This window comes from Alligator mississippiensis, chromosome 4, assembly GCF_030867095.1.
Source record: "Alligator mississippiensis isolate rAllMis1 chromosome 4, rAllMis1, whole genome shotgun sequence".
NCBI classification, from domain to species: domain Eukaryota; kingdom Metazoa; phylum Chordata; order Crocodylia; family Alligatoridae; genus Alligator; species Alligator mississippiensis.
This window is the reverse complement of record NC_081827.1, coordinates 219,808,032-219,828,648: the sequence shown is the minus strand read 5'-3', so window position 1 is coordinate 219,828,648 and position 20,617 is coordinate 219,808,032. Positions and strand designations below refer to the sequence as shown.

The 20,617-nt window shown below is 47.9% G+C and overlaps 1 protein-coding gene across 4 annotated transcripts in view; it reads left to right on the top strand.

Moving 5' to 3' along the window:
* SLC4A10 (solute carrier family 4 member 10) overlaps window positions 1-20,617 on the top strand; it is a 366,853-nt gene that overhangs the window by 124,782 nt on the left and 221,454 nt on the right. The gene's annotated exons all lie outside the window — the stretch shown is intronic.

Genomic DNA, 20,617 nt, shown 5'->3' with positions numbered 1-20,617 from the left:
TGTCCACATCGTTAATGAAGATGTTGAACAGTATGGGTCCAAGGACAGAGCCCTGGGGGACCCCACTGGCCACAGGACACCACGATGAGTGACTTCCATCAATTACTACCCTCTGGGTCCGACCCCGGAGCCAATTTTCCAGCCAGTGGATCGTGGGGGACCCAAGGCGACAATTGGCCAGTTTCTCCAAGAGACGATCATGGGACACCAGATCGAAGGCTTTTTTGAAGTCAAGATATATGACATCAATCTCATCTCCCTTGTCCAGGTGATAGGTCACCTGGTCGTAGAAGGAAATGAGATTGGTCAAGCAAGACCTACCCGCAACAAACCCGTGCTGCACTCCTCTCATTTGGCGTGCAGATCTGGGGGCCCACCCCTGTGGGAGGGCTGAGAGGCTGTGCCAGCCTCCTTCTGGGGGTGTGGGGCCCTGGATATGCATGCCAGATGAGAGAAGGCTTCCACCTGGGTTTGGTGGTGGGCGCAGCCCATGCCCAGCACCAAAGAGGATTGCTGCTGTCTCCTGTCCCATGCGGTAGCAGCAGACCCGGGGGCTCACACTCCTGGGAGGAGTCCAGCACAGTTTGGCAGCCCTCCCAGGGTGCGGGCCCCTGGATCTGTGTGCTGGATGAGAGGAGGCTGCTGCCGCCGACGGGGAACGGTGCTGAAACCAAGTAAGCCTGGGTTCGAAACTCAAAATGTTTCGAAACTTTATAAATATTTTGAGTGCCCTCATTTCATTTTGAAGCTGTTTTAAAGCTTTTTGTTTCATTTTGATTTCACTGTTTTGAGCTCGAAACACATTAAAACAGCTTTGAAATGAAACATCTGGTGAAATTTTGCACTTTCCCTCTCCTTGCAGTTAATAATCCTTAGCTGTAGTAAAGATACATTCAGCCCATTTTTTGAACATTTATTAAAAAGGACATGTTAAATACTATGGGAATGGAATTGTACATTTTACCAGAAATGACTGGCTGGGGTTTTGCTTCTGTGCTTTTTGAATCGGGGACTATTATTTACTGGTTTTTTCTAATTTAATCCACATTAGTTATTTTAACAAAAACAATGTACAATTATGTGCAGTTATGCTATTTGTTAATTTCCTGTGTCCTGACAGATTCTCCATGGTGAAACCTGAAGAATAGAACTGACAGAAACATTTATTTTCTGGTTTGCAGGACATTAAAATGTTTCAAGGAACAATTTGGGAGAAAAAAAAGCATTTTGGGAAAAATGAAAGATGTTGGTTCTGAAATGGAATTTACAGCTCAGAGCACTAGTAACCACTGAATAAAATTGACACATTTCTTTTACTGTGTTATTCACTCATGATGCCCATGACTGAATAACATGATGAATATTCATTTATTTAGGCAGCAGTGAAACCTGAGAGTAACCATGTCAGATTTACTCAGCACCTTCCAGGTATTCCAAAGTCCTCAGCTCCAAGGTAGCTTTGCTAAGCAGGTCACTCGAAATCCAGGGACTTCAGGGAGACTTCCATACATATGAGCAACTGACTCCTTAGGCTGCCCAGCTGTTGGATCCATTGTTTCTTCAGGCTGTGGGAATTAATCATCACAGGAAAATAGCTAGATTGAAAGCCTAGTACTCAACTGGGCACAGTACTTACTAGGTACTTAAATTGTTAGAATTACTCAAAGTAGTAAGTTTAGGAGCATAGAGTTTTGGCTGTAGGGTTTCAAAAGAAGTACTCACAGCCATCATCTTGGATTTCCTCCAGCTGAAGACTTTAAAAATTTATTTTAAATTAAAAGTCATTGTGAGACCTTCCATTGTTCTCACAGAGATTTATAATATACACTAATACCTCTAAGGGCTGAAGGCATAGCCATTGATTTTCTCTTTTGAAGGAAAAGAGAAGTCGCCAAAGATATTGCAGGATCTTGTTGCAGTGCTGATCATATTTTGTGTGTTATATTTCATGTTCCTTTCTTTTGCCAGTTTAATTCCATAATTTTCATAGCTTTGAAACTTTCTTTTTGTGAAGTGTCAGCGGTTTGTGGAAACTGCTCAAAAGTCAGAATTACATTATTTTGGAAAGTTCTCGGTCTGAAATTTTGTGTAGGAGTAACAGATTTTGGGAAAAGGGCAAGGAATGCATATCAGTCTCACACAGGCACTGTCCTTCCCTCTTTCCTCCATCTACCCCCTCAAATTCAGATTATTGGGTGGCAGGGGACCAGGGGAGTTCATCCTTTACTTTCTCTGCAGGTAAGCTTAGGGCTACTTAAGAGTGCCATTTGCTAGAACCTAACCCTGAATGGTCTTGGAAATAAGTTTCCTTCTCGATTCCATTGGGCTAATGCATAGAGCCCTGTTGCTGTTGGTGACTCACACGAGATGTTCTCCTGAGAATTATGGCTAATGAAACACTAGAACATCATGCACTTCTTCTGTGGGCTGGGTGAGTAGCAGCACACTAAAAACAGGCAGTGCTCCCAGGAAAATGTTCTGTTAAACTAACCCAGGAGGAAACCAGACTGTAACGTGTCATTTGTGATAAATCAAAACATAACAATTATCTCTCAATTTAAAAAATAACACATAACTTAATTGAAAATATGTTTTAGTGATTTTAATAGCAAAAAGATGTGACATTTCACTGAAAATTTGAACAAAGAAATTATATTCTACTTTCAAGAATATTTTAAGGTTAAACCTGAAAAAATATAATAGACCCCCCCCCCCCCCCCAGTCAGTTCTAAACCTTACGGGTTGCCTCATGAGTCCACCATTCTTTTAAAATAATGTCAAATGTTCTAAAAAATAATGACTTTATGTAGGATCCTGGGATGCATGAGCCTTTTCAGAGAAATTGCACATCTACTTTAGAATCAACTTGGTATATCTTTAAATATATAACTGCTGCTTCCTGAAATACCAAGTGGCATAAAAAGTTTTGATTAGCATTTACATTTTAATGATCCCATTACTGTTAATAGAACGTCTACTTGTCTTAGAGATCAGTCTAGGCACTTTTCTGCCTGTAGAAAGTGAACGTGGCTCAGATATATAATCTTATTCCTGTCCAATGTAAAGGATGGTGGATTCTCAGTTGAAAACTTACATTTTACCTAGGCAGACAAGGCTGTTTGGGTAAATGTGATATCTTTTATTAGACCAACTAAATAGTTGGGAAAATTGTTCTTTGCAAGCTTTTGCGTACAAACACTCTTCTTCAGGCAGAGGGAGAGTCTACATACCTCAGCTATATAATATGAAATTACATAATTAGGTACTAATTGTACATCTTAAGTAAATTTTGTGTAATGAGATAATTAAGTACACATTTTGTAATTGGTTCTATAGCACATTTATTTGATTACATTTACCAAGTTTTAAAAATGTAAATAGACAATTACTCAACATTCTGGCAGGGTACTACTAGTGTCAAGGTTCCATTAGTATTTTAACCTGTACATCTGGAATTATTTATCTTGGATGAACAAATACATTTAAACTTACTTTAAAACTTGCAGTGCATGTTTTTAGCTCAAGAAAGATTTATTTTCTAAGATTTTAAATAACTGATCCTTTTTGAACTTTTTCCAGTAGCATTTGAAAGGTTATAGGTTTCATAGATTTCATAGACATTAGGGCTGGAAGGGACCTTGGAAGATCATTGAGTCCAACCCCCTGCCACAGGGCAGGAAGTCAGTGTGGTCAGAGGATCCCAACAAGATAAATGTCCAAATGTCTCTTAAAGGAGTCCAGAGTAGGTGCTTGCACCATCTCTGGTGGCAGTCTATTCCAAACCTTGGGGATCGGACACTAAAGAAGTTCTTCCTTATGTCCAGCCTGAAAAGGTCTTGGAGGAATTTGTGACTGTTTGATCTTGTCATCCCTTGGGGTGCTCTGGTGGGCCAGCGTTCCCCCAGATCCTGATTTTCACCCCTTATATACTTATAGGTAGCCACCTGGTTCCCCCTGAGTCTGCGCTTTTCGAGACTGAAGAGTCCCATAGCTCTCAGCCTCTCATCATAAAGTCAGTTTTCCTGCCCTCTTGTCATGCGCATGGCTCTCCTCTGGACTCTCTCAAGCGTCCTCACATACTTTTTAAATTGTGAAGCCTAGAATTGGATGCACTACTCCAGCTGCGACCTCACCAAGGCTGAGTACAGCAGGAGGACGACATCTTGGGATTAGCTAGAGAAGCATCTATGGATGCAAGCCATAGTTTTGCTCGCTTTACCAACTGCAACATCACATTGGTGGCTCAAATTCATCTTGTGGTCAGTCATGACCCCCAAGTCCCTTTCGGCCATGGTGCTAGCAAGCGTAGCACTGCTGAGTCTATAAGCATGCTGCAGGTTTTTCTTCCCAAGGTGGAGTACCTTGCGTTTTTTGGTGTTGAACACCATCAGGTTTTCACCCACCCATTTTCTGAGCCTGTCAAGGTCAGCCTGGATCACCATCCTGTCCTCAGGTGAGGACGCTTTACCCCAAAGTTTGGTGTAATTGGAGAACTTGTCCAGTCCGCTTCTGACACCAAAGTCTACATCATTAATGAAGATGTTAAAGAGTATAGGCCCAAGGATGGAACCTTGGGAGACCCCACTGGTCACAGCACACCATGATGATTGACTTCTATCAACTACCAGTCTCTGGGTCTGATCTCAGAGCCAATTCCACAGCCAGTGGACTGTGATGCAGCCAAGGCTGCAGTTGGCCAGTTTTTCTATGAGATGATCATGGGATACCAGATCGAAAGCTTTTTTAAAATCAAGATATATGATGTAAATCTCTTCTCCCTTGTCCAAGTGATATGCCATCTGGTCATAGAAGGAGATGAGATTGGTCAGGCAAGACCTACCCACAACAAACTCATGCTGGCTATCCCTCAGGATGTTGCCATCAACCAGTTTGTCAAGAATGGTCTCTCTGATAATTTTTTCCAAGATCTTCCCCAGGATAGAGGTCAGGCTGATGGGCCTGTAGTTCCCCAGATGTACTTTCCTCCCTTTCTTGAAGATACGCAGTACACTGGCTTTCTTCCAGTCTTCAGGCACTTTATCTGAGCACCATGAGTTCTCAAAGAATGTGCCATTGGCTGAACTGTGATGCCTGCCAACTCCTTAAGTAACCTGGGGTGTGAACTGTCTGGGCTGGCTGACTTGAAGGTGTCCAGCCTCTTAAGGTGTTCCTTTACACGGTCAACATTGATGAAGGGTAACAATTCTCCCTCGCCCTGGCTGTCCCATACCATATTGAACAGGGTCATCCCTTGGGGCTGGTGAAAAACCAACGCAAAATACCCATTAACCAGGTTGACTTTTTCCTGGGCGTCGGTTGTCAGTTGTCCAGTATGGTTTAGCAGGTGTCCAATGTTACCCTTGTTTTTCCTCTGGCTCCCCACATATCTAAAGAAGGGCTTTTTATTATCCTTGAAATGTGTAGCCAGTTGGAGCTCGGTTGCAGCTTGGCTTTCCTGGTTTGCTCCCTACAGGTCTGGACCAGTGCAGAATACTTCTCCTTTGAGGCGGATCCAGTCTTCCATCCTTTATAGGTCTTTCTTTTTAGATGCAGGAGGTCCACTAGTTCCCTGCAGAGCCAAGGGGGCTGCTGTACCCTTTTGCTGGCTTTCCTCTGAGATGGGACAGACATTGCTTTTGTTTCCAGGATCACTCCCTTGACGAGCAACCATTCATCCTGAACTCCCTTCTCCTTCAGGTTGTGGTCCCTTAGGGCCTGAACAACAAGCCTCCAGAGCTTGTCAAAGTCAGCTTTCCTGAAGTTGAGGACTTCTGCATTGCTGACTGATTGATCAGCTCATGATCTCTGTCTCCCAGCTTCCCTTCGATCATTAGGTTGCTGATTAAGTCATCCCCCATTGCCAGTACCAGGTTGAGCAGCACTTTGCCTATTGTCAGTCCATAGACTTCTTGAATCAGGTAGAGCTCATCCACGCATACGAGGAACCTTTGCGACTATTTGAATTTGGCTCAGTGCTCTTCCCACGAGATGTCTGGATAGTTGAAGTCTCCCATGACAACCATGCACCAGAAGCATGCAGCCTCAGCCGGTTCCCTGGCGAATTCCTGGTCGAGCTGTTGATCCTGGCTAGGAGGTCTGTAGTAGACTCCTACCATTGTGTCCCCTGTGCCATGTTCACCACAGATTTTAACCCAGAGAGTCTCTAGTCATCCACCCTGGATGCCAGTGTTGGCTTGCAGGGACGCATAGCTTTCCTTGACATAGCAAGCTACACTCCCTCCCGTTTTTTCCACACGATCTCTCCTGTATGAGGTATAGCCATCTATAACTGTGGCCCAGTCATAGGTGGAGTCACACCAGGTCTCTATTATCCCTATGAGATCGTAGTCATTCTTGTTTAGCAGGAGGACCAGTTCCTTCTGTTTATTCCCCAAGCACCTGGCATTGGTATACAGGCACATAAATGTCCCACTGGGGCCCCTTGCCTTCCCTGCACATTGTTCTGGGGCTGAGGTAGATGTGTGTTCCTTTGAGTGGCTTAGCCTGCTGGATTTGCAAAAGTTGCCCAGTGACAGTAGTCCGCCCACCCCCAGAAGACTTAGCTTAAAACTTGGTCAAGCAGATCAGCCAGTCTGACTGAGAAGAGCCTACTCCCCAGTGCAGTGAGGTGGAGGTCATGTCTTCCCAGCAGAACACTGCCTCTCACACCAAAGAGTGGACTGTGATCATGGAAGCCAAAGCCTTCACGATGACTCCAGCGCTGCAGTCTTTGGTTGACTACCTCGATCCACCTCTCCCTCCTCAGCCCATAGCCTGAAACCAGAAGGATAGAGGAAAACACCACCTGTGCCCCCAACCCCTTAAGCCCTGCTTCCAGAGCCCTGTAGTGTCTCATGACCCAGCTGGGATTGCTCTGAGCCATGTAATTAGTGCCCACGTGGATAAGGAGCATAGAGTAGTGGTCGGTGGGCCAGATGAATTTTGGGATCCTCTCAGGTATGTCCTAGATATGGGCTCCCAGGAAGCAGCAGATCTCCCAGGCTAAGGGGGCAGGGTGGCTGATTGTGCCCTCAGTCCCCCTCAGGAGGGAGTCTCCCATGATGACTACTCTACGAGCAGCCTTAGAGAGAGCAGGGATAGTAGCTGAAGATAAGCCTGCATTGCCTGCAGGAGCTGGCAACTCTGCAGGCTCTACTGGGGCTGCAAGAGGTTCGTACTTGCTGCAAAGCTCCAGAGGGACAGGGACCTTGGTGCAGTGGGCTTTGGGGCCACTGACCACCTTGATCCAACCCCCTGGCTAGACAGTATGGGAGATCCCCGAGTCCTCCCTTGTCCTGGAAGGTGACCTTGGTCTACCCTCCACCTCCAGGGGGTGAAGGGCCTGGTAGTTTCATAATTTCATAGTAGCTAGGGTCAGGAGGGACCTGATCAGATCATCTAGCCTGACCCCCTGCCACAGGCAGGAATGAATGTTGGGTTCACAAGACCCCAGACAGGTGATCATCTAACCTCTTTTTGAATTTGCCCAAGGTAGGGGCGAGGACCACTTCCCTAGGAAGTTGGTTCCAGATTCTGGCTACCCTAGCTGTAAAATATTGCCTTCTGATCTCTAAGCTAAGGTAGAAGTCTATCTCCTGCTTGCCATCCCTGATGGCGCACAGTCTCTGGACTGTGGCCTGGAGCTCCTCTATTTGGCACCCCAGAGACTCAAAAATTGAGCAAACCTCGCAGGGGGAGGTGGCCATGCTCTTGGTCCCACGTGCCTGGAAATGTGTGAGGCAACCCCCGCAGCCTAGAGCCAGATGCTCCATCTGCATGGAACCCAGAACCTTGGGTTCCGTCTGGGTGGAGACCTCTGAGGTGCCAGAGGGGAAGGCCGCAGACTCTGGGGACATTTGTTAGTGGACATTTATAATCATAGTGTCCTTTTAAAATTACTTGGACCATATTTTTACTATTAAATGTTTTTAGATGCATATAGTTGGGATTTCTACATTATGGGTGATGAGACATTACACATGTATACAGAGTGCATGTGAGAGTGCATCTGTCTTGTTAAAAGCATAAAAATACTTTAACAGGCTTACCCAGTCCATGTCTGATTTTCATAAGCCTAGAATAGTTGTTTCAATCTTTTTACACTCAATTCATCCTTCCCTAACTTTTTAGTATATAGTGGCACCCCATTTAAAGAGTAATTTTTTGCTTACAGTGGCCATTATACCCTAAAAGGATCTCTTGGGATGGCAGGGTGGTCAGGACACCCCTGAGAATATGGTAAGGGCTGGTGCCTCATGTTCAGTTCTGGTAGAAGCTGCTTGGTGCAGCAGATTGGGAAGCTTGGCGGTGGGTCATTAGAACCTTGAAGGAAGCAGCTGTCCCTGTAGAAAGTGTTAGAGGGTGAGTGACCACTGGTGAAGAAGCTGGTGCCAGGTGAGGGAAGCAGGGGAAGAACCCTGCCATATCCTTTCTGCTCTCTGCCTTGCCCCTTCCCCCATTCCTATCTGAGGGAGTTAGCATGGCTCCTGCCACTGCGGTTGCTCCTCCAAGTACTTGAATACTGCAACAATCCCCATGGTTTCTCCCACCAGCTCTCAGAGCACAGGAGGAGCCCCTGCCTAGGAGTGCATGTATCACTCAGAGCATAGAGGTGGGCTTCTCAAATCAGCTTGTTCCCTTGCTGCTCCCATGATCCTGGAGCTGGTGGGAGGGACCTTGGGGAGTGCTGCCAAGATGCTGGGGCACACAAAGGGTGTGTGGAGGAGCCAGTGCTAACCTTGTGGGACTGGACACTGCATCACCTTGTAAGGATCTCCCATCATCCTGGTTGAGAATTAATGGTCTAGAATTTTTCCCTAAGCTTCTTGCATTTTTTATCTGCTTATGCAGCATAGTAAAAAAAAAAAAAAAAGTGGGGAGGCATGTTGGGAAATCTGCCCCCTGTTCCTGTGCACATTGTGACAAGGGGCAATCTTCCAGGCCCGGTCACTGTACTGGCCCGCCCACCTGTCTAGGGCAGTCTGCCCGGTCTCTCCTGCCATGCCTTTGATGTAAAGTAAACTGGTGTTACAATTAGCGGGAGACTGCCCATTTTAATACCCCGATATCTAGGGCTGTACATGCGACTCCAAACTCCCTTTATCATGCCCCATGCCTTGCAGATGTCATCCTTGTGTTGCTATTTGCTCTGGCTCTAGGCAGAGCCAAATTTGGCCTCTTGCGAGGCCTCACGCATTCATCCTATCATTCCACCCCAACAGGCCTGATTCACACCACCCGCTGTCACCAGGACTGTAGCACTTTGCCCACTCTCACTTGGCCTCTTATATGCTGCCCCACACAGGGCCACATTCAACTTGCCCTGTACCCTTGAGCAGCTCCTGTAGGCCATCAGGCTTGCCAGCTCATACTCCTTGACTGGCCCTGGCTGAGCCTTTCAGGCCTCTCCTGCAACCCTCATCTGAGCAGTGACTAGCCAATTCACCTCATCCTTTGTGGAGTTCTGACCCGAGCCCCTTGCCGGGTAACTCCTCATTCACACCCTCTAATTAGGGCCAGTTACTTGCCCTCTGGGCCTCAGGCCCCCTTGCGGCCTTAGGCATCCAAAGACTCACCCAGGCTTAACTGCCCACTTTCAGGGGCCTGAACACATGTACCCTTCTCTGGGGCCTCAACACTCCACCGTTTTGCTGGGGTAACTACTTTGCCCCACTTACTGGAGCCCACACTCTGCCTCTATGCTGGGGCCTCGGGGTATTACACCCCCACAGACTCAGGTGCCTCTCCATAGGCCTACCTGGCCCCATTACTACCAGGGTCTTAAATCTCCATAGTCTCAGGTGCCTCTTAAGGTTGACATCCCTGGCCTCACTACCATTGGGGTCTTATACCCCCATAGGCTCAAGTGCCTCTGCTAGGCATGCCTGGCCCCACCATCCTCTGGCCTTCATGACCCACTGGATGGTGGGGGCTGGGGTTATCAGGTGCCCCTTCCCACCTTTTACCGGGGAGATAACTGGCCTGGCATTTTTGGGGGACTGTCCCACCATGGACAGATCCACCAGACCACCCTTCCCTGGCAGGTGCAGTTTTCGGTCTTACCCAGGACCAGGAGCCTCCTGCCATCCCCATAGCTCCTGCCCTTACTTCCAAGATGTGCTGAGCAGCAGCTCAGCCAGGTGTTGCTGTTTTGGCTGCTAGCAGCAGGCTGCTGCCTCATCCTAGAGAGCCAGGATCTAAAATAGCCACCTCATCAGGGCTGGCCTGTACCTGCCAGCTGCCCACTCTTGGCTCTTAAAGTGACAGAGCACCAAAGGTACTCCATCACACATATGTACAATGCCAGTTCCAGAATATTTGGGGTTGTAAACTGGAAATTCAGCAGCTTCCAATTGCTTCTCTTTTATCCAGTCTCTCCAGCCTTCAGAAGTGGATTCTGTGCAAGGCTTTGATATTCATCTCAGCACATCAGTGATTCTTCCTCCCCCCCCAATTAATTTACATACAGTTCATAAGGTCATGATCAGTCGCTAATACAGAACAGGTCACGTGGCCGACTGTCACTTTAAATGAAGGGAGAGAGAACTCATTCTTAAAAACTAAGTGGTGCATCTAGCAGTTTGATAAATTCACACATTTTGTGTGAAATTCTGCAGTCCACATGCAGGCAAAATTCCTGTTGAAGGATTTTAGTCTCATACTAGCAAATTGCCCATCAAGAATGATGAGGGGTGGGGTGGGAAGGGACAGAGTGCCTCCACCAACCACCCCACGCCACTGCCACCACTTCCCAGGAGCAGGGGGGGAAGCTTGCAAGCGGCAGCTGCCACTGCTGCCCCCCACCACCTTGTGATGCCACTGCTCCACATCTGGCACTGTGCCACCCCCTCCCCCCCCCACTGCTTCTGGCCCTGTGCTACCCCCCCCCACTCTGTATCTGGCTCTGTGCCACTCTCCCCGCTCCACGTCCACTTGGCCCACTTTGGTGGAGCCATGCTCTGCCCATCATTTTTGATAGGCATTCTTGATGCAGCACTGGCTGACATGAACGCCTTGTGCCTTCTGAGGCTGGGGGGCCATGGAGACTGCCCGCAGGCAGTGTTGGCGGTGACAACAGCAGGGGCATAGCAGTGGTGAGCAGGGACCTCCCACAGGCAGCTACAGCGGTGTCAGTGGCAGGGGTGGGGAGGTGGCAAGTGCTGACTGGTGGTCAGTGACCACCTGCAGATACCACCAGCAGTGTCAGAGGTGAGGAAGGGGGGCGGGGGGGCAAGTGGTGACCACCCGCAGGCACCACCAGCGCCATTGGTGACGCCCAGTCTCAGGGGGTGCATGTGCACCGGCAGTCTCAGGGGGTGCACGTGCACTCATGTGCATGCCCTATGCATTGCCAATGCTGGCTGGAGCCATGCCCCACCGGGAGCCGCACCTCCCAGGAGTGTTACAGACAGATGGACAGACACACAGACAGATGGACTAAGCCCTTTATATATAGATAATTTAAATCAATGGGAACTCACCTAACCAAGAAATGCAGGCTTGCTTATTGAAATATTTTCTCCATGTGAAATATTTTCTCCGTATGAAGGCCTGGATCTTTTTCTTTTAGGAAGAACTACCAATGTGCATGGGAAAGATATTAATTTTGGATGCAAGTAGTTTACTTACTGCCTGCTTTTACTGTCCATCTACTATCACTCTAGCACGGGGAGGGCAATTATTTTGGGCAGAGGGCCACTTACTGAGTTTTGGCAAGCCATTGAGGGCCGCATGACAGGCAGCCAGGGGCAGACAAATATTAATTTTCTAACTTTTTTAGGGGCCCTGCGGGCTGGATAGAATGGCCTGGAAGGCTGCATCTGGCCTGTGGGTCGCATTTTGCCCACCCCTGCTCTAGCAGGTGTTGGATAGTAACTAGTGTCTGACAAATTGTTTCTCCATCTTTCTGGTTTCTCTCAAGGGTTGAGTATATATTTTTGCCCTTACCTCCATTAAGGTAAGCTCTCTTTGGTTTCAGGAGCCTTTGCACTGCACCTTTGCACTACCCATAGACACAAAAATGATAGAAACTTACTGCAGCTGGCCAGCAGAGGATTTTCCCTCTTGGTGAAGAATGCACATTGCAGCCCTAGGGTTGGAAAAGCCCAGCCACTGGCCCCAGCCCTGGGGTTGTACTTTTCCTATCCCATCTCCAGCACTGGGCTATTTTTAGTCTGCTCCTTCTCCCCCTGCCAAACCCCACATCCCACAAGCCACTCCTGATTCCAGTTTTACCATCATTTGCCATGGGTGGGAACCACGGAAGTAAGATAGGGTTGGGGGAGGGATGGACAGGATGTGGGGGGTTGGTTCACTGAGGGGGTTGTTCATCTGGGGGTGAGGAGGAGGTCAAGGAGCTAAAAAATGCCTTTGGTCCAGGGGTGGGGGAGAGAGCCCCTATCCCAGCCCCTCATCTCCCCCCCAAGCCCTCCCTGGACCCCACAACCTGCACTGATCCTGCCAAACCTTCCTGGACCTCCCTGACCCCCCCTGTGGACCCCAACTTCCCCCCTGCAGGCCCCTCTTGCTCCACCCAATCTCTCTGCAGACCTTGACTGTGCCCCTAATCCCTGACTCCCACATTGACCCTGCCTGCCCCCCCATTACCCCGACCACCCCCAGAGCCTGCTTGCCACTCCAATACCCCCCATTTCCCTCCCATTAGTCCTTCCCGTTCTGACTTACCTTAGATTGTGTGGTCATTTAAAACTCAATCAAACCTCCCTAGATGTCTAAATGCACTCTCTGTTGGCACAAGAGTTAGGCTCTTTGCTTGACATCCAGTGTGGTGGTGGGAGCTGGCATGACAGTGCTCTGCTGTGCTGCAGCAATTATGTATGAAAGTGGAGTCAATTAAGGTTTCTGCGTTAGGGTTGGAACCTAACTGGACATGGCTCTGAGCACTGCTGGCTTAGATTGGTGGTAGGGCTGCTTGTCAGGTAGTTGGCATCTGAGCTCAGGCACAGGAAAGAATCAAGGGTGAAATCCTGGCTTGCATATTGTAGCAGGACACTAAGGTGCTTGCTACTGAGAGAGCCCGGAAGACTCCTCAGGTGCCGGTTGCCAGGGCAACGGGAGGCAGCAAATGACCCACACCTGCCAGTGGTCAGCTGGCTATCAGGGGCAAGGCCTGGCTCTTATGAGGGGGGAGCTGAGGACAGAGGCAGTTCCCTACCGGTATCCAAGGCAGAAGGAGCTCCCTGCTAGTAGTCAGAGAGAGAGAAGCTCCTGGAGCAATGATGCCAGGAGAAGCCTGACTGCAGGTACCGCTAGCAGAGTAAAGGGTAGCAGCTCCAAGATGTCCGAGCAATGTCGTTACAGCCAGGTGGCTTATGTTTAAGTTGTAGCCAAGAGGCTTGAGTTTGTTGCAGTTTGTTTAACACCGGTGGTTTGGGTGAGGCTATAAGGGGATGGAGGAGGCCTCATAGGGGACTCACAGTAGAGTGAGGACCTCAGCCCCATTGAGGGCACGGAGTTCTGTGGTACAGACCCCACCTCCAAAGCAGAGCCCGGTGAGGGGGCAGCCCTGCAGAGGGAAGAGCCCGGTGAGGGGGGCAGCACTATGGAGAAGACCCAGTGAGGGCACAGAGAGCCCTAGTGAGAAGGGCAGCAGTACAGAGAAGGCCCTCAAGGCTTAGATATGCAGGACACCCGGAGCAGGAGAACTGTGGCTAAGTGGAGGAGAGGTAGCTTCCCTATAAAACGCATATCATCAAAGTCGTGGCGGGCGAGAATAGGAGGGTACAAGTCTGAAGCTTGGCACAGTAGAGAAGGCGGCAAGGGCTAGCATGGCGACCCTGCTGTCCCTCCTGTTACACATATAATAGATGGAAGAGAGTCTCAGTGATTTCATTAAAACTAAGGTTTCACCCCAACCTCTTCCTGCATGTTTCCTGCTTGTGGCATGCTGAAAACATTTTGTGTGTAGGGGAGATAAGTCAGGACCTACACTTTCTTCTTATAGGTTAGAGATATCTTTGTTCACATGTCTAACACCAGTTTAGTAGACAAATTAATTGTATTTTAGCATATGCATCTCCATATGGCAACATTCAGCTGCATGTCATGAGTTAAGCCAAATTAAATAAAAGCATGAATGTTAATATCAGTAGGGTACGAAGTTTGATATGAACCCAAAAGTTTGCCGTTAATGTTCCAAGCATGGGAACTTGGGCATTTTTGTAGTTTTATCAACGTGTTCAAAGAATCATGTTGGCAATAAATGTTACTCAAAAATATGTGGTCAAAATATTTGACTCTTTTTAAAGTAGCTCGTATTTTCTGTTTCTTATTTTTGTTTTTGTATCGTGCTAAATTAAAAATTATTGGGGCTTTTTTTTGAGTTTTTGGTAGTATGTGAAAATACCATTTTGGTTGAACTCTAACAGCAGGCTAAGCTGCATAGATTGAACCAGTAATTAAGTGCACAGATATTTGCTTTTGATTCCAGAAATATATTCACATGCATGCAGTGGTCTATGCCAGAAGGCAGGGGGAGGGAGGGCACTAGAGCACACCTCTTTGCTTGGCTGAGGCAGATAGCTTGAGCCATGGCTAGGCTGCTCACCCTGTGAGGGAGCAGGGAGGGTGCAAAGTGTTCTGGGATGCTGGGGGACTGTGAGTTAACTTGAATCTGGAGGGGATCTGGGATAGCTGTTCAATAAACTGATTGAACATCTATGTATGATTTCCATCCAGGTTTATTTTAAACTGGTTTTGGCCATTTTGAATGTGGTTTATGTGCTCTAAAATTCTGTTGTGTTATAGATTTGAACTGGTTTCCAATCATTTACATCAGTTTATGTGTAATTTCTGTCCCTAGCCATGCTGGCAACTACCCCTGCAGTCCCTCCTGCCAGCTCTGGGACTGTAGGAGGAGTGGAGGGGACAAGCCAGGCTGCAGAGTGTGGTTCTGTTTGTGTGTCTGCCTGCTTGCCTCCTTGTAGCAGAGCAGGCTGCTGGGAGTGTGAGGGGCTGGCAAAGACAGCAACAGTAATGGCAGTCCTCAAAGAAGCAGCCACTGCTGCCACTGGAGTAGCTTGGGCACGTGTAGTGTGTCAGACTGGGGAGGAGAGCATTTATCTCCTCACAAAGGGGGATCTTGTGTCACACTTCTATCACTCTTGTGGTACACTAGTGTACCCTGTAGAAATCACTGGACTAGTGGACAGAACTAATAGTAAAATAATGTACACCTATACCTTATACTGTTCCTTGGTAACAAGCAAACTACAGAAGGATGAGTAATATGAAGTATGGGAGGAAAAGCAGGAGAGACTAAAGAAGAACCTAAGCAGGAGCTATTTAAAAAAAAAAAAAAAAGAAAAAGGACATTTTTGCATTTTTGTGAGAGAAGGAAATTTGGTCTATATTTCTGTCCTGTCAATTCTAATTAGCAGTGGACTGGTCAATAAATGGGAATTAGGAAGGTAGGCTACTAAATCAATAGGACTAATGTACCTTGAATCCAAAGCATAATGAAACAAATCCTACCTGCACTTTTACCATGTTAAGTGTGATGATTTCTTCAATGGAATTTTGTGGTTTAGTCAGGACAGAATTTGGCCTGAAACCAAAGATATTTTCATTTTTTATTCTGTCCCTCTATTTAATCTAGGGCAAATCATTCATTCATTCATTCATTCCTGAAAGCAACACAACCTTCAGAAAAACTCTGGAGCAACAAAATCCTATTATTCAGGAGAAATATTATCCATAATACTATGATTTTACAATCTATCAGTGACAAAGGAGGAGAAGAATTTGGCACTAGTGAGTGTGGTATTATTTATTTTTCCCTCTTACATCTCTTGTCAGGTAATTTATGCTTGTGGTGAAAAAAATACATATTAGTCAACCCAAGAGAGTGGAATGTCAGCCTCGGAGCAGTTATCTGTTAGTAATTAAAATCTATTCCAAAACATTTCATGTGGGAAAATGTTAAATTAGCAAAAGAACAGTTTTGTCATGCAATGCCTGATCCTGTGAGGTGCGGAGTTCTATCAATTTGCACTTAATTATGATGCCTGTGTCATTGATTTATTTGATGTCTATAAAATTAGCTAAATTAAAGAAAGTTAAAGACCAAATCTGCTGATTGTAAATCCAGCTCTATTGACTCTTTAGAACACTGATTCTCAAAAGGTGTGCCACGAGATCCCACTACGTGAAGAGGTAAATGTTGTCCTCCCACATCTGCCTGCCTTTCCTCCTACCCCACCACTACTTCCCCCTGCCTGCTATCACTTCTCCATACCATGGCACAGGGCAAACAAATGCTGCTAAAGCCTCCTACCACCAAATGCTGCTGAAGCCCCACATCAGTGGTCCAGCTCCAGTGCCTCCACAGGCAGCCATAGGTTGTCAGCTGCTGATATAGAGGATATGTGCATTGCATCCTTTTTTCTTTAGGAGAGGGATGCTGTCAAGCACACCTTGCCTACCAGCTCCCTCCTGCATGTACCAAATCCATAAATGTGGCAGTGAAGCCCCTCCTTCATGAAATCCTTCTCTGGCATATGTGAGGGCAGCTGCAGGTAGTGTCCTTGGACCAGCATCATCATTGCATGCAAGTGAAAGGGCTATGCAATACCAAATCCACAACCTTTTCTAGGTTCAATTCACAGATATATATATATAAAACCTAGCAGCACCCAATTGGGATACCTGGCATCAAATTTTTCTCAGTGAAGAATTTAAAAACAAAATTGTATATGGTAACAGCAAACTACAAATAAAAAGCTTACAAAGAAAAATGTTAGAAATAATAATAATTTAAACCTATACCTTATACTGTTCCTTGGTAACAAGCAGCTTCACCGTCCCTGATATGCCTCATATTCTGAGTCCAGTTCAAAGCAGATTAAATCTGCCTTCCCTGGAGCCTCTGGGAAGGATCCAATGCACTTGTCACTTCTTCCCAGCTGTTGCTCAGAGCAGGACACACCTCTCTTTACCAGTAGGAGCCAGAGCTCACAGAGCCCTGATCAGTTTTACCAGGACATTATAGCCCCTAGACTCTGTCCATGTTCATGGAGTGCTCTTTCAGAACACTCCTCTCTGAGCCCAACACAACACACACCTCAGTCTGGTTGCAAAATAAGAGGGTTTTTTTTTCCCTTTTCCTTTGACCTCAGTGGTACTCTGACCATGGCCACCAGTTACCACTGTATGCCCACTGAGCATGCCCAAGAGGCTCTTGCTGACCTTCCCAAGATGTATGAACTCTGAAAAGTTCCTTTCTATGGTACAAGGTGGGTTACATAAGCAGAAGCACATGGGGAATAGTTAGGGACATACTGAAATTGCAATGAGACTAAACAGTTTTCATGGGTTATCCATTTCTCTTTATGCCATGACTATTTCCTGGATGTGCTCTGCTGGCCCCACCCCTCAGCACTGATTGGCAGAGAGGCCCTGGCGGGTGAGGAAGGATGAGGGAGTGGCTACCGTCTTGTTTGCTTGTTGTCCTTTGTGTGGCCCTGCCCCTTGGCACCAATTGGCAGAGTCCCAAGTCGGGGGAGGAGGGATGAGGGGGCAGCTACCCATATTTTGTGGTTCTTAGGGGGACATGAGAAAGACTGCCTTTGACCACCCAGGTGCAGAAACTGTTTGTTATTCTTCAGGAGATGCTTGAAAATATCCCTAGGAGCTCCAGAGAAATGATGCAGACATACCAGTTTCAGTGGACAGAAAGATATCAGAAGTGTGACTTTAGCAGGTCCAGAGATTCCCAGTGTACATAGATGACAGAAGAAAGCTATCAGACATTTGACTGTTAGATTGGTAACCACTTTCATTCTAGATAGATTGTGGAGCCAGCTGCATTATGATCACAAAAACAAAGTACATGAGTATTATGCAGTTAGGATTCATGTTCAAAAACTCAGCACATTTTAAGAATCCAAGCAATATAAAACTTGTGTAGTATTTTATTTTGTACTGTGGGGTGGTTGTCATTTTGCAGATACAGTTGGTCACAAGTTTAGTAGAACAGATGTTTTCTCAGAGTACCAACAAAAGAAAGAGGATCAAAATGTTCAATAAGTGTTTAGGTAGACTCTTAGGTGGGTAGGGGAAGATGTTTGCTCATTTGTCTATACTTTGTAAATGCTTTGGGCCAACCCTGGTTATTGTAACATTAGCTACATATAAACTTTTGTAAGCAAAAGTTCACATCATGCTACAGTATCTGATGTAGTGAGCTGTTGCTCATGAATGTCTATGGATCTCTGGTTCAGTTAGTCTATACGCTGTACCTCTCTACTCAGCTTTTCTAAAGGGGGGAGGAGGAGTGCAGTGATGCAGTTACACTCCTCCTCTCTTTGATTACCACTTTACCCAAACTTTAAAACCAACTACCTATTGGGGGCAGTGGAATTTCTATTCAGACAGCATTGAGGAGTCAGTTGACTGCATGGGCCATGTAGCAAGTTGTCACTCTGCTTTTATTTTCCTTGGGACAAATTCCCTACAGGAAACCAGATCAATAATAAAAAAAACAAACATACAAACAACAAAGAGTTAACTCAAAACTTGCATTCCTTCAGACCTGGAAAGGGCAAACCCAGCTTTGCGCTGCTGCCTTCTCAGCACTGCAGCCTTCCTTCTCTCCTCATCTCTCTCTGGGACCTTTAACTTCCTCTGGTGCCAAGCAACCATCCTTGTCAGTCGTCCCCATGCCCCTGAGTACGTCTGCATTTCTGCACACCCCCTGGATCTGCCCATGCACGTATGTCTCTTTCTAGGATGCTCAGGGGGCTAGCTTCAAAAGGAGGGCAGAAAAAGAGCTTGCATAATGGCTACCCTGTGGTGTGATGGTTTGAGAACTATGCTGAAAAGTCGGAGTGATAGTTTTAACCCCCTTTGGGTATGGGAGGCCTAGAGCCTGGGTCCTCCTCACTTTCTCAGCAAGTGCCCTAGCCACTCAGAAATTAGGATGGTCCTCTGCTTAACACATGCCAGCCATGGGTTTCTGGCCAGCTACATTTTTGTGATTTGACACAAGTAATCATCTGGAATGGGTGTGCACTAGGCCTGTGTGAATAGGGAAGTATTCGACTCAGATTTGGCCAGTTCAGCGGACAGTGATTTGATTAGGTGATTTGAATCACTGTCCTTATTCAATTCAGCCAAATCAGAATCGGAGATTCGGCTCTGATTTGGGGCTGATTCAGAGATTCAGATCAGCCAGGGAGAGGCAGGCACAGCCGGGTGGCTTCAGGTTGTCCCGTGGCTCTGCCAGCTGTACCTGCCTCTCCCCAGGCAGGGGGAGCTACAGGAGAAGCCCTCATGGCTACCCTACCCAGCCCCATCCCCTGCCTGGCCTAGTCTCCTGGCACTTAAAAAAAACCCCAAAAAACAAAAACCAACAGAAACCCCAAAAGCCCCACACTCACTGGCTGCATCAGCGGGGATCAGGGCCTCTGAAGGCTCATGGCAGAGCCCCCCTGCACAGTGTGGGGCAGTGGGGATCGCTTCCCCACCTGGCACCCACATGGCAGCTGCCCCATGTCATGGGTGCAGCATGGCTCGGCGGGGTGCTGTGTGCTGTCTCAGAGCTGGGGCCACTGGGACTGAGCCATGCCAGGCTCCGGCTGACAGGTGGAGCTGCCCCAACTCCCAGACAGTGCACGATGCCCTGCTGAGCTGCGCTATACCCATGCAATGTGACAGCTGCTGTGTGGATGCCAGGTGGGGGGGAGCAATCCCCTCTGCCTGCGCTGTAGAGGGGGAGCTCTGCCACAAGCCATCAAAGGCCCTGATTGCCACTGCCAGAGCTGGTAAGTGTGAGGCATTTTTTAAAAAGTGCTGGGATGCTGGGGCCAGGTGGGGAGGGCATCGGGGGCAGGGTTGGGTAGGGGGGGAGATCAGGGAGTGGAGGCTGTGTGCACCTCTACTGTGTGGGGGCTATTTCAAAGGGCCCCAGAGCTCCCACAGCCCCTGCTACAGCTGGTGAGTGTGGGACTTTAAAAATTTTTTTGATTCCCCAACTGCTGGGGCTGGGCAGGAGGTAGGGGGCGATCAGGGAGTGGGGGCTGCATGGGTTGGCTCTGCCACGAGCCATCAGAGACCCTGATCACTGCTGCTAGAGCTGGTGAGTGTGGGGCTTTTTTTTTTTTTTGAGTGCCGGGAGGTGGGGGTCAGGTAGGACAGCCATGGGAGCTTCTCCCACAGCTTCTCCAGCTGTGCCTGCCTTTGCCCTGGTGGGGGAGCCACAGGAGAAGCCCCCACGGCTGCCCTGCCAGGCCCCATCCCCCATCTGGCCCAGCCAGTGTGGGGTGGATGTGATGCAGGTGCAGCTCACTCCAGTCAGCAGCAGGGCATAGTCTCCACTCCCAGTGCTACTGCACCCGCATCAGCATTGGGAGCAGGGACTCTGTGCTGGCATTGCTTGCCAGCTGCCATGGCAGGGTGTGGGATAAAGGTGCAGTAGTGCTTGGAGTGGGGACTATGCCCTGCTGCCTCTTGCCCAGGAGGTGCAGGGGGGAGGGAGCACTACTGTGCCTGCATCAGTGCTGGGAGTCGGGGCTCTGCCCTGCTGCCTGTCAGCATGGGCAGGCGCAGGATGCGGGCCTGGAAGCATTGGGAGTGGGTTCTGTGCTTTGCTGCCGCTTGC